The sequence below is a fragment of the Abramis brama genome (assembly GCF_963993115.1).
Source record: "Abramis brama genome assembly, chromosome: 12".
NCBI classification, from domain to species: domain Eukaryota; kingdom Metazoa; phylum Chordata; class Actinopteri; order Cypriniformes; family Leuciscidae; genus Abramis; species Abramis brama.
The window spans coordinates 8,956,916-8,972,774 of NC_139974.1; the positions used below are offsets into that span (position 1 = coordinate 8,956,916).

Consider the following 15,859-nt stretch of genomic DNA (forward strand, 5'->3'; position numbering starts at 1 on the left):
TGCTGAGGATGCCATTAGAGACTCATGAAATGTTTGCTGTTCTGTAAATGTTCTTCTCTCCCAGAGGATATAAGCGTCTCTACTGTGTGTGCTTGAAGGAAAGAAACTCTCTAAGCCGTCAGCACTGCCGTGGAAAAGAGCAAAATATGTTTTTTATCTGTTGCCTTTCTTCTTTCCTGTGACTCCCTGCAGGTTTATTAGTGGTGCTAAGTTTGGGAAATGCAAATGTTAACTTCTGCATTATCGAAATGGTTTGAGTTATCTTCTGCTTTGATGCCAATCTAAAAGGTGACAACCACCCACAGCACCCTAACATAGAGCCGTTGAGTTTTGCACAATCGTACACTCCTCACATATTCTTCAGTAAATGTTAACATCCTTATTCTGTTATTTATGAGGCCTGTTATTTTTTTTAAAAGGTCAAAATGTTCACGAGTCTGCATTCATGCAAATTATAATACAAACAAAAGTAAAATCCCTGTAGTCTTTATCTCCAGCAACTCTGAATATGCCTAAAATGACATTGCTGTATTTATTTTTGTTTCTCTGGTTCACATTTTCCTCTGAATGCACCATCCATTATTGCCACAATTGACAGAGAGTGAGCGGCACAGTCAACAATGACAAAATGGTTTCGAACAATAGCAGCACGCTTGCAACGTCCATAATGGCCACATGTTTTCATCTACAGAGGCAATTCACAGTACTGGATGTATGTTTGAATCAAACCTTTTGTGATGTATGTCACATTGCATTAGAGCCACACATATACAGTTAGGCATTTGACTCATCATTTCAGGCTCTTTTAGGTCAACCAGCCATGTGCAAACATATTTTTTGTTACATATTATTTTTTAAATATTTACAAATAATGACACTGAAGATTATGTGAGTGGTGGTTGCTCATGCAAATCTCATTGCCATTGTGTTAATGTTTTTTTTAGCCTGTTGTTATGTGGTTGCTAAGGAATTTGTGGGTGGTTGCTAGGTGGTTGTCTACTAGCCCAAGTCTGTTTACATATCCTAAAGAAAATGTGAGTGTTGTTCACCAATGCTAAAGTTTATTGCCATGATGTTAAGTGTTGTGGGCCGTTGCTATGGTGTTGTTATGTGGTTGCTAAGGTATTTTGGGTGGCTGCTATGTGCTTGTCTACTAGCCCAAGTCTGTTTACATTTCCTAAAGAAAATGTGTGTGTTGTTTGCCAGTGCAAAACTTGATTTCCATGATGTCAGGTGTTGTTGGCCGTTGCCAGGGTGTTGCTATATGGTTGCTAAGGTATTTTGGCTGGTTACTAGGTGGTTGTCTACTGACCCAAGTCTATTTACATTTTCTGAAAATAATGTGAGTGGTGTTCGTAAATGCAAAACTTGATCACCATGATGTTAGTGTTGTGGGCTGTTGCCAATTGCCAGAATGCATATGTTTTTAAGCTTGTTGCTATGTGGTTGCTTGGGTATTTTAAGTCTGTTTACATTTTCTGAAGAAAATATAAATGGTGTTCGCCAATGCAAAACTGCCATTGCTGTTTCCAGGGTGTTGCTATGTGGTTGCTAAGCTCTTCTGGATGTTTTTTAGGTGGTAACTAATAGGTCAAAAGAGCCCACCTTACTAATATTCTGGTTTCTACATATGGACCTTCCTTCAATGTAATTCTATAGTAATTATTCACCTCTTTTATTGTCCATCAGCTGACAATTTTCAACAAGTCATATGATTTTTGAGTAATCATTCATGTCTGTAGCATAATTGAAGTTTAATATTTACAGATACAGATTTGAACAAACACATCACTCCCAGCATGAGCAACAGAAGAAGTGATGCATGACTAGACAAACACTAATTAGTGCAAATCTTTCATATCTTAAATACAATCTCAAACTCCCACTGATAATTTATTTATGATGTCAATGCTCCATTAATATGACTATGAGCTTGACATCTTTTATGTTGCAGGAACTTTTCAGAAAAAAGATTAGCTATTTAAAGTGAAAAGCATATCTGAATTGAATTGAATATGAATGGAACTGAACCTGTTTCTGAAAACGGCGCAGATCTGCATTCACAATAGTGTTAGGTAAGCCAGAGAGCAAACCAGGCCAATCCTGCTATGCTCTCTCTATTTACCCAGAAGCCCCGAGGCTGTAACAGGCCTGCATATTCCATTGCTTGTGCTGCTCTATGGCTACAGCAATCTCTCTCGCCACAGAATCCTTTGTGATTTTTTTTCTGTGCCTCTCTCGTTCTCCCTCCCCACCCCCTCACTGTCACTCTCTCTCTCTCTCTCTCTCTCTCTCTCTCTCTCTCTCTCTCTCTCTCTTCTAACCAATTTCATACAACATGCATTTCCCCCCTTTTTTATACATGCACACACATTCGCACTTGTATGCGCGCGACTCCTTTGGTGCTCTATACCAACCAAGTTTATTTAATCTTTTTCATGCCCATTCGTTGCTGCTTTTCTCTCGTCCGTCTTTGTTTCGTTATCCCTGCCGGGCAGATGAGCCCAGCTGCCACTCTGCAAAGTGTGTGTGTGTGTGTGTGTGTGTGTGTGTTTGTGTTTATGTACATCCAGTTACCTTCCCTCAGCCATTGTCAGCGATGGCTTTTGTGTGAGAGCAGCCCCAATGTACAGCCGCATTTATCCCATAATGCAGTGTTCTCCTCTGTGAAGAGCACTTTCACATTCAACCTCATCAAAGCTCAGCTACACTCAGCTCGGCTATATTTAAATGCTTTAAACGTACCGGCGAGGGGAAAAAAGAGCATGGAGAATCAAATCAGGAACATAATGGAAAAGTAAGACCATGACAAAGTCCAAGTTTTAAAAGCTGTTTAAAGTTTTTCTTACAAGTACACAATAGCTTGATCGTATTTGCATTTGTGTGATTGCATAATGTCATAATCAATTGGTCATGATCAATTTAGATTTTTTTTTAAATGAGTAAAAACTAAAAAAAAAAAAATAATAATTAAATGTTATTTAAAATAATATTTTATATTAAATAATAGAAAATATTGTATTCAATTATTAAAATGTAATGTATATTAAATGTATATTATTACATTTTTAATATACATTTTTATTCTTTTATTTGGGGTCAGTACTTTTTTTAAAATTGTTTAACTTATTTTCATTCAGTGTTTTCTTTAATTAATAATAATAAAACTATTATAGATTTGACATGATTTGCAATGCCACAGTGTTCAGGATTTATTCAATACATATATCAGGTTTATTGTCTCTTGATTGTACTGAGCAATGACTGTTACAACTTGAACTTCTTTTTAAGGCTGTATTGTTTTATAGTCCCAGTATGTTAAAGGAACAATGGCTTTTATGTAACATATATAATTGACTTCTCTGTCTCCCCTTTTAACACTGTGCTCTCTCTGTGTCCTTGCGGATAAGTGTTTGGCTGTGCGACATATTCTAGCAGCACTGGAGGCTGTTTTAAACAGGGGAAACTGTATGAGGAACATTGTCTGACTCATTCCGGTTTAACCCACAATCCATCTGAAACTGTCGCTGTCCTTTTGATGGCGAGGACAAGCAAAGGTCTGTTCGGTCCATAGTTGTTTTGGGAATTTTGCGCCTCTAATGTTACTGTCTCCTTAGGATGAATCACTTATTCATTTTCTCATTTGTGAGTCACTGTAAATAAAGTGTCAGACAGTTTGTTAAAGCTTTAAGATAACAGAAAATATATATTTTTTCTATTATAACGATATAGTGTACAGTGCCTTAAAACTGTTTCAAATTAGGGTTTTGGATATCAAAGTAAATCATTATTATTTCCTGGTAAAAATGTATTGAAGTAACTTGCAGTTATCATTGAAAATACTCAGTTTAAGTTTAGCCACAAGACAGATGTGTGTTAACATGATTTTATTCTGATAAATCGCTTTCCTGTGTAAAGTTATATCCAATTTTACAACTTTGCAGCCATGATAACGGAATGCTACAAAGCCTAAAACAATTGATTTACAGCTCAATAATACACATTTTAATAGAAAAATGTAAATGCATTAATGAAATTATTATTTCTTTTTTAAATCCAGTAAATTGTCCCCATTTACTTCCATTTTGAGTAGGTTACTTCACTGAAACCTCATTTTGGGCTTTTACCTTTTTGTTTTTAAGAATACTTTTTTTTAAACATTATGACAAAATATGCTGTCAATTGAGCGTAATTCATACTGAACCCAAAATAATTATTTTGGGATGGTTTACAAATTGCTTTGGATTTTTTTCAATGTTCTAAATCCATTAAAGTGCCTCTATTATACTTTATACTAGTGCAATATAGCTGTTCGTGAATGTAAAAGGTCTGCAAAGTTTTACAGATCAAAGTGCACGACAAATAAAGTTATTGTTTCCTAAAATAATCGATTCTGAACTGCCAAAACAAGTCGTCAGCAATTCCAGTCTCACTTCCTGTAACATACCTATGTAACAATGTAACAAATTTGCATAATGACATCCTTCCAGTCTTCATTGGCTGTCCGCGAACAATGCCGACTTTGACCCACCCTCCAAAACTGTAGTTGCTGAGGCCTGGAAGAGTTTGGTTCGTGTTGTCAACATGTTGAGAAGACCGCAAATCCACATTGCGTGCTTTATAAAAGAATGAGGACTCGTGCCGGATTTGATATGGAAAAACGGACGCCATCGTTCCTCTTCGTATCACTGAGGCTGAGGAAGATCCGGAGCTGAAGTTCAAATATGATCCGACACTAGCTGTAAGTGGTAGACCAATCACAACAGACTTAGCCGTCTGACCAATCAGAGCAGAGTAGGCTGGTGGAAAGGAGTTTAGAGAGACATACGCTGAATCCGAAATCGCCCCTTATCCCCTTGAATAGGGCATTATTTGAGGGGACAGCCATTTGTAGTGGTGTCCGAAACCATAGTGGACGTTGTCTGTACAATGCATCGCAATAACAAGTGTACAGCCGATGTACTCTCAACGGCTGTCCGAATTCACTCACTCGTTTTTATTCACTCCTTCAAGTGAACTGTATTAGTGGACTAACATAGGGAATAGTGATTGAGGGTTTATGGGCGATTTCGGATTCAGCCAAAATCTTCGAACAAACCTTTTTCAGACTTTTAGAGAAATGAGGTGATGTGCAATGTATATTATGAGAAAATTAAAGTGTTTTTTGACCTTGGATGCAGGTAAAGCTATTGTAACAGACATTTTTTAAATACATTTTTAGGTTTTCATCAACTTATAAACACCTGCAGTTCCCTCAAAAACCCCAGGGGTTCGCGAACCACCATCTAGGAAACTCATGGTCTATGTTGTTCCTTATCAATGCATTCATCACAAAATAGTGATTTATGCTGATATTGTCCAAAATATCAGCATAAATGGACATGTATAGGGAATTGTATGTACTAACTACACCGAAGACGTCCCATTCTGTAGGTGGCAAAGAGCCTCCTCATACCTCTGAGATACCCGACAGATGTGTAGCCTACTATATTACCCATCTGTGTGCTCACAGTGGATCTGTAACAGAGGCTGAATGCCAGTGTAATGATGAGCAGGGTACTTGCTGAACGTTGGGCTCTGAGGGGGGAAATGCACATTTGTTATTTTGCCTGAATGTTGTTTTGGCAGTATTTTCTTAATGTTTGTAGCATAAATCAAACGCTGGTCACACAGTAGAACAGACGGTCAGAGTGGGCTATGTTAGGTAAATGTCCACAAATTATTGAGCAAATTAGTGGTTAATACTGGCAGAGGATGTAATAAAACTACAGCTTTGTCTCCTCTGCAAATGTAGAGATAAACAAATAAAGCACACATATAGAGAGGCGCATAGGCTTTTATGTGCAAATAGAGAGATTGCTGAATGCATGTGTTTTATTCATCCCCGAGGGGCAAAATCCACGTCCACAGTCAGCCAGACACATTTCCATTTCAATATATCGCTCTTTCATCTACAATCAAACGTTCTCACATCCCCCTGGAAGCTAATTTCCTGAAACAAGGCTTCGCAATTTTCTTTCAAGCTGACATAACATGAGATGAAATGTCACTGCCTCACCTTGTGTTTGGCGCTAATGATCTTTTGCACTAAACACATCGTTTAGTAATTATGAAAGAGCATTACACGTTCGCAACCTGAAAGTGATGTGAACAGACGGGCAAAACAAAGTTTGTTTTTCTCCCATTGGAGTTCTGGTACATGATTTTGAAGGTTCTCTGATATTTTCTCCGATTTTTGTTTTTAAAACTCGTCAGAAAGTACTCCGCCACTTATGTATTTGTTAATTAGGATAAATATTGGTTCATTTGACTATGTTTTCAGTTTATAATAAGATTGTTGTGTGTAATTTTAGCTTGTTACATATTCCACAAATTATGGCAAAAAAGCCATAGACCTATAGATCATATAGATCTATAACATAGAAATCAGAATATCATAATGCAATCAAAAGATTGGGTTTTATTCAGCATTAAGGACATTAAATTGACTAAATTTGTTTTGTTTTTTGCAATTTTCATAAAAAAGCATATGCAACACGGCTGTTTTCAACATTTATAATAATGAGAGATAAGCATTTTAGAATGATTTCTGAAGGATCATGTGACACTGAAGACTGGAGTATAACATTACAGGAATACATTCAATTATTTAGTTTATTCAAATGGATAACAGTTATTTAAAATTGTAACAATACACTGCCCGGCCAAAAAATTTAAATAGGCAAATGCTTAAGAGTCTATGATTGGATCATTATTGCAATGATTAATATGTTTCTAGCATGTTATATGTTTGGCAACAGTTCTTCTAACCCTTATTGATGGAGTGTGTAGCTTTTCATTTCTTAATCAAACATGTAGGAAGACATATGGCCATATTCCACGATTCCAAGCCAATGTCAAGATTCATCAGGCTCAGATTGTGAAAGAATGGTTGTGAAGGAGCATGAAGAATCATTTTCACACATGAACTGGCACCTCTGAGTCCGGATCTTAAATTCACTGAAAGTCTTTGGGATGTGCTGGAGGAGACTTTACAGAGTGCTGGACTCTTGCATTGAAAATACAAGATCTTAACCAAAAACGTCGTTAACAAGAGGTGCATCAGTTTTTGGTCAAGATCTTCATAGACTCTTAAGCATTTGCCTATTTAATTCCAAACAGCCACTTTTTCACCCTTTTTTTCGGGCAGTGTATTTTACAATATAATGGTATCTTTGATCAAATAAATGTAGCCTTGGTGAGCAGAAGAGACTTCTTTCAAAAACATTTTACAAACTTTTGAATGGTAGTGTAGTGTACATGTATTTCTATGTAGCTTATGTATGTAGTCACTACCCAACACATTGACAACCATATTTTTCATATAACATGAAAATCTCTACTATATCTGTGACACATCTTCATGTATGAATGCCTGACAACATGAAGAGCTATACTGTATATTAAACTTCCATGTAAATGTTGCAGCGCAAGATTATCTCTGCAAGCCTGCTGAGATGAATTGGTTGAAAGCAGCTCTGTGAATTGTGATGACAATTGTCTCAATAAGGGAAACTGGTAATTGGAGAAATGTATTAATCATGGAAAGCACGAGGGATGTTTTGCAGCATGTGGAGGAAGCTTCTCCTTGGCAACACTAGGCTATGTTTAGGCAGCGTGTACCAGTGTTTGTTCTGGTGATGGTTGATTGATTTGGGTCTCACTGGAAGCAGACAAGACTGTTTTTATCCAGAATATTGTTTATGCATGGATGGATCATTAAGTGCTTGTTTTGATGTCTTAAGAGGATATATCAACTGAATAAATTAGCAGACTTCAAGACCACATATGTGAAGTTCTCTCTCAGAGCTCTTTCGGAAATTCTTAATGATATCCTCTGTGTACATTTTAGGTAAAAAAAAAAAACTGCTACAAACAAATCATATAGGAGAAGGAGAAAATTTTTTTGCAAAAGGTGCAATTATTGTAAGACTTCTAGCTGATTGGCTTCGGACAGAAATTTTACAACTTTCAAGTGCAGGAAATGGGTTTTAAAACCCAAGAAATCAAAAGTGGCAGGAATTATAGTTTTCACCATGGCAACAACAGTGGAGAGCTTTCATTATGCCCCAGACAGCTGAGGGAGTTACTTAAATAAGAGAAAATGTGCATTTGTGTCTCGGTAATCATGGAGAACACGGAGCACCTCAAAACTGTGGCTGTGGGTTTCAAGCAGTGGTGATTAGAATAACCTTTAACAGGCTCTTAGACAGAAACTCTTGATATAATGAGCTTTATTACTGTTTTATCCTGGTGCTTAGAAAACTGGATCCCAGATTCTCTTCTTTCAAGCAAGTCTTTTTTAAGCAGCAGAATTCTTGATGTCCAGTATCTTTTTTTTTGTAATAACCTGTTTGTTTTTTTAGTTTTTTTTTTAGTTGGTGCGATGATAGCCACTACAGCTGTTGAGTGTTAAAAAGAAGTGCTAAAGAAAATGATTTTCCTCAGTAACAATTGAAGCCTTGGATTTAGTTTCTTCTAAAATGTGGCGTTTTGCACAATCTTGTAGTTGCATCGGCTTTAACTAGAGTTAAGCCGAGTGAAGAGACAACGTCTGTCTGATTTGGTTAACATGAGGTCTTGAGATGGGATGCTCTGAAGAGATAAAAATAAATCAGTCTTTGATTTATTGGACATCATTGATTCTGCTATATTATTTCTTTCTTAATGTTTAAATTATGTGGGAAAGACGAGATATCAGATGTCTTCCTTTGAGAACAGATCAGACCCATTCAACGAAATTAGATATAAGAGTCATTCTTGGGCGGCAATCATCTCTCAGTCCTTCACACTGTAAAACATTATATGGTCATTAAGTTGACAACATATGTTTTTACATTGCTTCAACTCATCAAAATAAGTTAAGCAATTTCAACTTTTTTTATACATTATACAAGATTCAACATTTTTTTTAAGTCTAATGTAATTTAAGTTGAAATTACTTAAAAATTCAAGTTGATTTCACTTTTTTCACTTTTTGATTTCACGAATTTTCTTTTTTCTTTTTTTCTTTTTTGTTACAGTGCAGTATTTGTGCAGAATTTAGACAGTGATACACTCATAAAAATGAAGATTCCAAATAGGGGTTTTCTCATGAAGTGATGCCATAAAGAAACATTTGATTCCCCAAATAACCTAATGTCAGTGATCAGTGCTTAAAATAACCATTTTTTCTTAGTGTGAAGAACATTTAAAAAATCTAAAGAACCTTTTTTCCACAATAAAGAACCTTTTGTGCAATGGAAAGGTTCCATGGATGTTAAAGGTTCTCATTGGAAACAATAAGGAACCTTTATTTTTTAAATATTTTGATATAGATATAAGAGTGTATATTCTGTATAATGAAGTGAAAGAAATATTCCATTTATTTCATCTTAATTATAATATTTTCAAATGCAACCAAGCATTTTGTCATGTCCCTGCTGGACTAGTACATTTAAAATGGCCTCATAAAAATGAGCACAGTCTCTCGCTCTTCACTGAACCCCGTCATCTTTGGCCATATCAATTTGGGGTCCACCCTTATGAGACAACGTTAACCAGAAGTGAAATCATTCAGATGTTTAAACAATGAGGTGCAGAAACAGGCAACTAATATCATTATTTTATAGGCTATTTTGCAATATTTACTGAGGGGAATAACTTTTGTGCTCAACAGTTGAACAAAAAATTGTAATTGGCAAATACACAAATATGGATTAATAAGTGCAGTAATTTTATCCAAATTGGCATATGGAATTTTTTGGAAGTCATTGCAAAAGGGCTCCTGGTGGTGGCAGGCTGGTGGCAATAAGCCATGATATAAATGCAGAAACTAGTGAAACAAATACAAGAGTATAACTGTTCTTCTGTGAATTTGCAAATATTCAACTTCAGCTTAAAATAAATATTGAAAATATTCAACTTCAGCTTAAAATAAATATGACAATTTACTAATTTGTATTTTTTATTTATTTTGTAATAATGTAATGTGCACATAAGCAATAGATAACAATAGTATGTTGTTCCGTAGTAAGCTGTGTCCTTCAGATGAAGAAAAAAACAATTAATAGGCCTATAGACTTTTAATGCATGAAGTGGGAAATGAGATTTGTTGGAGGTAAAAGACTGATATATATATATATATATATATATATATATATATATATATATATATATATATATATATATATATATAATATAATATAATTTATTAAATAAATAAATATTACAATTTTCGGAATTATATATATATATAATTAAGTTGAAATATTACCAGAGCTCATACAAATCATATAGGGAGGTCAAACCATTGGCGCAGGAACATGAACCTTAAATCACACATGACTCTCTTGATGTCTATCTCTAGGCAAGCATTACTGCCCGTCATCCCCAATAGATGCGCCAGAATCCTCAAATAATTACCGATTGTGTCGAAACTGAACCGCTAGAGGTCCCGCCCACTCGTTCGCTCGTGCAACCGGAGACTTCACGGAGGGTTCCGCTGCTGTCAGACTCTTGCTCAACGTTTGCCAGACTTGGATAAGAGTGGACGGAGGGACTTGGGGCCGGAGAAGGGATTCACGAGCTGATTTTTTTTTGGGAGACACATTCGCCAGTGGATTGAGATCATTCTGTAAGGTAAATAAGTCTGCTGATGCATGCTCACTCATTTAAATGATGACTTTGCCCTGGCGACCGCGGAAGCCACCCTTCTCCCGTTATATGAACCTTATAATGTGCTTCACAGGACGCCGTTTGCACATGAAGCATCTTTAGAGTTTGCTGTTGTCATATCGGTAAGGGATCCTGATGTTTAAGCGTCTATTGCTTTATTTCTTATTTTTGTGCTCGTGTTCTATAAGGGAGCACTTCTATATCAAACATGACACAGGGAAGCTGCTTTAAAGCCCACCGGAGTTCGTCACACTCGATAGATCAGCGAAAATTCGGGCGATGTTGCATAATTTCATCCCCCAAATTATATATTGCGCTCTTCTGCAATAGTATATTATATTGTATCGATATTATAATGTTACCGGGTTTTGCATGTTCAACCTCTGAGAAACTTTGAGCTCACGTTAGTTCAGTGCAGATACTGACACATGCCGAGCTTAATGCGAGATCGTTCCGAATATGGTTGTTAAATTACCAAATTGTAAGTTTGCCTTATATGATATGGTTCATGATCTAAGTCAACTCCGTTAGATGCCCGTAGACCGCAGAAAAATTGCGTAAAATCGTTAACGCGTTTGAAATGTGTGAGAGCGTATCGGGGTAGGCTAATCCTGCTCAACTAAAAACCTCAAATATTAAAAACTGTAAGAATTTATGCTAACTGAATTTTTAGCATATATGAGTTTGATTCCTATGTTAAATAGCTAATCATTTATCGTTTTAACAAATCATGATAAATGTAAATTTTCAAATAAGGTGGGTGTAGCTACTATTTGAGTGTTTGATTGTATTTTAGCTAGTGATTTCACTTTATTCGATAGCACACATACATCTCGGAGACGTCTATTTGATGTGCGTGTTTTCATCGTCTCTAAGACGTTTCCTGTCATAATAGGCCTATCGACATTTAGAAACGGTCTTTAAGATGTTTATGGTTTAGAATGTATGTAAAACTGCTTTTTAAAAGATGTTTATCAGATGTTTATGTACACAACAGATGTTTTCCAGATGAAGCGCTCTCTAAAATACATCTTTTATGTGTACTATCATCGCATGACGTTGATTTCTGTGGCAATGTGAAGACGAAAATCCACGGTAAACGCCTTGTGATTGGTCGTCTTTAGAAATCTTTTGAAAATCATTTTCGAGTCACTAATGAAAAATTTTATTAAGTAAAAAAAATCAATAATAAAAAAAAAAAAAATCTATTTTTTAATTAAATGAAACAGAACGCCCCTCAACTGATACAAATTAACAGTGTAACTGTGTAACAATTTACTGTGTAAATGAACAATTTTGTACAATTAGGGCTGTCTCAAGCTTCCCCCTTGGTACGTTCGATCGCGATCAGTAACTTCCGTTCACCATTGAGTGCGGGGCCCAGTGCGGTAGCACAGACCCTAATAAAGGCCCTTTGTACAGTATTAGTAGGCTACATATTTTTGTGACTATGATTATCAATAATTTTGAGCTTCTAATCCTAACAAAGATTCACAAACGCAGATGTTGTGAGTGACTGTTTGTGTTTTTGTTGGAGTTAGAGTGATTTAACTGAAATCAGCCCTCAAACATTAAACTGCTTCTAAACGTAAGCCCCGTTCACATTTGCAGCGAATACATAAATAGTTGCTGTGCTGTTGGTTTTTATGTTTCTTCTCTGCTGCGGTATCCAGCTGTATCAGGTAGTGGGTCACTGTCTGCACACCTAAAGACACCGATATAATTCAAGCGAAATTGAAGAATGAACTGGTGTGTCGTCATTTTGTACTAAATCAGGCCAAAACGAAGTTTGTTTGGAGTTTGTTTCAGGAATTTGAATCAGCTTGTCAAAGCGAATTTTCTCGAATAATTTGCTCCAGCTGGTGAACACCTTTGAACAGCCATTGGTCCGTAGCGATTACATAATAGGTTTTTGTGGTTCTGAGGCTCCACCTTCTTTGACGTGGAAATCTTCTCTGGTTTATTTCTTCTGTTCACTCTGTCAAGGTCAGATGCGAGTAGAAACATGAACAAACTGGAGAGCTGCTTTATAATAGAAATTAATGTTGTAATTCGAATTGAAAGCAAGACTTAAGGCCCGTTCACACCAAGGACGACAACTATAAAGATAACGATAAAGATATAGTTCTAAAAATGGTTCTCAATATCAATAGCAGAGTTCACACCACAGCTTTAACGATAACGGCACAAAGAAACGCTATTGTTGGAATCACTTTCAGAATGATTTTATCCAGCTGATGAACGATAAAAACATTGGCAGCCAATCAGAATCAATCCTGCTGTAACAAACTCGAACATTTAAAGCTACACTGTGTCGGATTTTCTCCCATCTAGTGGTGAAATTGTTTATGACTACCAACTGAATATTACTTTCTAGCCCCTCCCATTCCGAGGGCGTTTTAACTCCTACGGTGGCCATATTATTTCAAATCTGCCGGCAGTCGCGAGTAATCTCCCCCTCGCATTCGTCACGGTGCCACTGAGTGTCAAAAAGCGAAAGGCGAAGCTTGAATTTCCAGGTATGTCCCTCTTTGACTAATGTATTTTCAAGATGGAGGCGCAACATGGCTGCCGCCATTTGAGCGACTCGCTCGTATGTATTCTAAATGGCAGATTCTACGCTTACGAGAATACTTGATTAGGTAGAAGTAATTACACATTAATGAGCACTTATCATTTTTAAAGAACAAAGTGTTTTTTGCTAAGAATCAACTTAAAAAATTACACAGTGTAGCTTTAAAGTGACAGACAAGCACACGCTTATAATAAACAGAACGGTATCATATGCTGCTGTGGACGCTAATATAGTTATCTTTCTTGGTGTAAACGGGCCTAAACACTGTTTTTCATGTTTAAAATTGTAAAGCTGCTTGCTTTAAAGCAGTATATTGTAGAAAGTGATGTATAGGCCTAAATAAACGAGACGTGACTTGACTGAAGTGCTTTTGTAAACATATCAACATCGCTATGATCAGATACTTTCTTAACTGCTGTTTTTTCACTGCTGTCATTTTTGTGGTGTTTATTTTGTTATTAAAGGAAAGCGTGCTGCGCATATTTACATATTTATCTAAGCGGCACTCTCATCAGAGTAGGTGACGTCGGGACAGTATACGGCTGAACAGGCATTTCAAACTTCTTTTTACCCCTAAGCGAAGAATGAAAAAGAACTTTGCCATGAGTATATCATGACCATAAATTATTAATGGAAGCTGGTAGCCTCGCTGCCCAAATGCATGACAAACTCTTTATGAAAATGACATCCACATTCTCTGAGTAGGTATTAGGTACTTTTGAATAAGTAATTACTTTTCAACCACTATAATTACGGTCTATAGTATGAATGTAAATCAGATGTACTTCATTTGTCATGAAGTCATTGTCATGTGACTTACCAGCATCAGTTGCAATGCTTCACTGCAATTCATAAATCCTCTCCTGTGGCCTCATGGCCAGAGGTGGGTACTATCCAAAAACTGTATTCAAGTAAAAGTACAAGTACTATTGAGAAATATTTACTCAAAGTAAAAGTAATAATATTAATAGTTACTTGAGTAAGAGTAAAAAAGTATCCAATGAAAAAACTACTCAAGTAACTAGTTACTAGTTACTTCGGATCATATATAGACTTATAAAAAATATATATAAATATAAAACAATATAAATAAAATATATTATTATAAATATAAATTATATATATAACATGTTATTATTTAGGTATTTTTAAATTTAAATTACTATTATCATAATTAGATAGGCTATCTTTGCCACAAAAACGGAAGAGACAATCAATATTTCTGGAATCTGTAGCCCAAAAATCATTACCTGTCCTTTGGTTTGGGTCATACTTTTTAGTATCGTGGCGTAATAATCAGTTTGTTTGTAAAATGTATTACCTAAATGAAATGAAATCGAATGCATAGTCCTGTGGAATCATTCATTCACAGACAGCATATGAAGATGTTCAACTAATAAAGATCTTCATCTCTGGCAAACAATAGGATGCATTTGCAGATTTGCTTTCACTTGACTGTACTGTAGGTCCACGGCCACTTCATCCAACGCTCTTGATGTTCTTAAATCTTCCTGTTATGACTCCGAGTGTGTGAAACCGTGAATCAGACGATTCAGTGCGTGCAGGAAACTGAACAAATCATTCAAACTGATTCGCGAACTGATTTAGACAGTTCTGCCAACTTGTTTGATGAAGTCTTTACACAGAATCGACTCAAAAGAGTGATTCATTAGTAAATTAAGCATCGCTCAAGCCCCAGAAAGAAAGATACAGCGCGCTTGGAATAAACTACGCATTTAACAACATGTATTGCATTAAAATAAAACAACAAGAGGAACGTCACCCTACGTAACAAAGTAAAAGTACAGTTTTTTCATTAGAAATGTACTCGAAAGTACCCACATATAAATCTACTCTTAAAAGTAAAATTTTTCCCAAAAGGGAAAATGTACTTCGTTACTACCCACCTCTGCTCATGGGATAGTTAAGTGTCCACTCGATGTGCACTCCGGAATCTCAGCGGAAGTACCAGGTCATTCAGGTACTTTTCGCCTACTGTTTTACGAATACTGTGAATTCGGACATACTAGTCTTTCACATACTGTTTTTCGCTCTATCATACAGTAGAGTAGTATGCATATTCGGATGCAGCCAATGACTTCCGGACACTTTGGCACTATCGTACTAAGATGTTGTTCCTTGTTAGATTGCATGAGTTCAGGTCACTTGCAAGTCATTGATGGTGTGAACGGGGGTTTAGAGCTCTGGTTTGTATCAAGACAAACCTTTCAGTGCATGCTTTAGTAATGTGCAGTTATTTATTATCAGCAACATTTGAACAGGATCACGTTTACGGCGCAATCTCAAGTCAAGTTCACATAATTGATGGGTGGGTTTTGTGGCATTCTGATTGACACACAGCTTAATGGTATCTACTCGCAGCAAGTGCACAGACATCCCAGATGCCAGTGTTACTTTTCTAGCTTGGTTTTCTTATTTGTTAAAGTGGCAACATTTGCCATGGATGCCCCTGGAAATTCAGACGGGTCGATTGATACTTCTGGCCAAGCTTGAGTTCAGAGCCAACTTACTAGACGGCTTCTTCACGTACAATGATATCCGCCTAATGTTTGTTGTTCTAGGTTTCCA

The 15,859-nt window shown here is 36.4% G+C and overlaps 1 protein-coding gene across 3 annotated transcripts in view; it reads left to right on the top strand.

Moving 5' to 3' along the window:
* The first annotated feature begins 10,478 nt into the window (after positions 1-10,478).
* jupb (junction plakoglobin b) overlaps positions 10,479-15,859 on the top strand; it is an 82,302-nt gene continuing 76,921 nt past the window's right edge. Inside the window, exons 1-2 of one of the 3 annotated variants that reach the window (XM_084131057.1) lie at positions 10,597-10,659; positions 10,769-10,817. The gene's annotated coding sequence lies outside the window, so the exon portion shown is untranslated. Of the gene's footprint in view, positions 10,660-10,768; positions 10,818-15,859 lie in introns of all 3 variants that reach the window. The other 2 variants (XM_084131056.1, XM_084131058.1) reach the window with 2 other exon arrangements.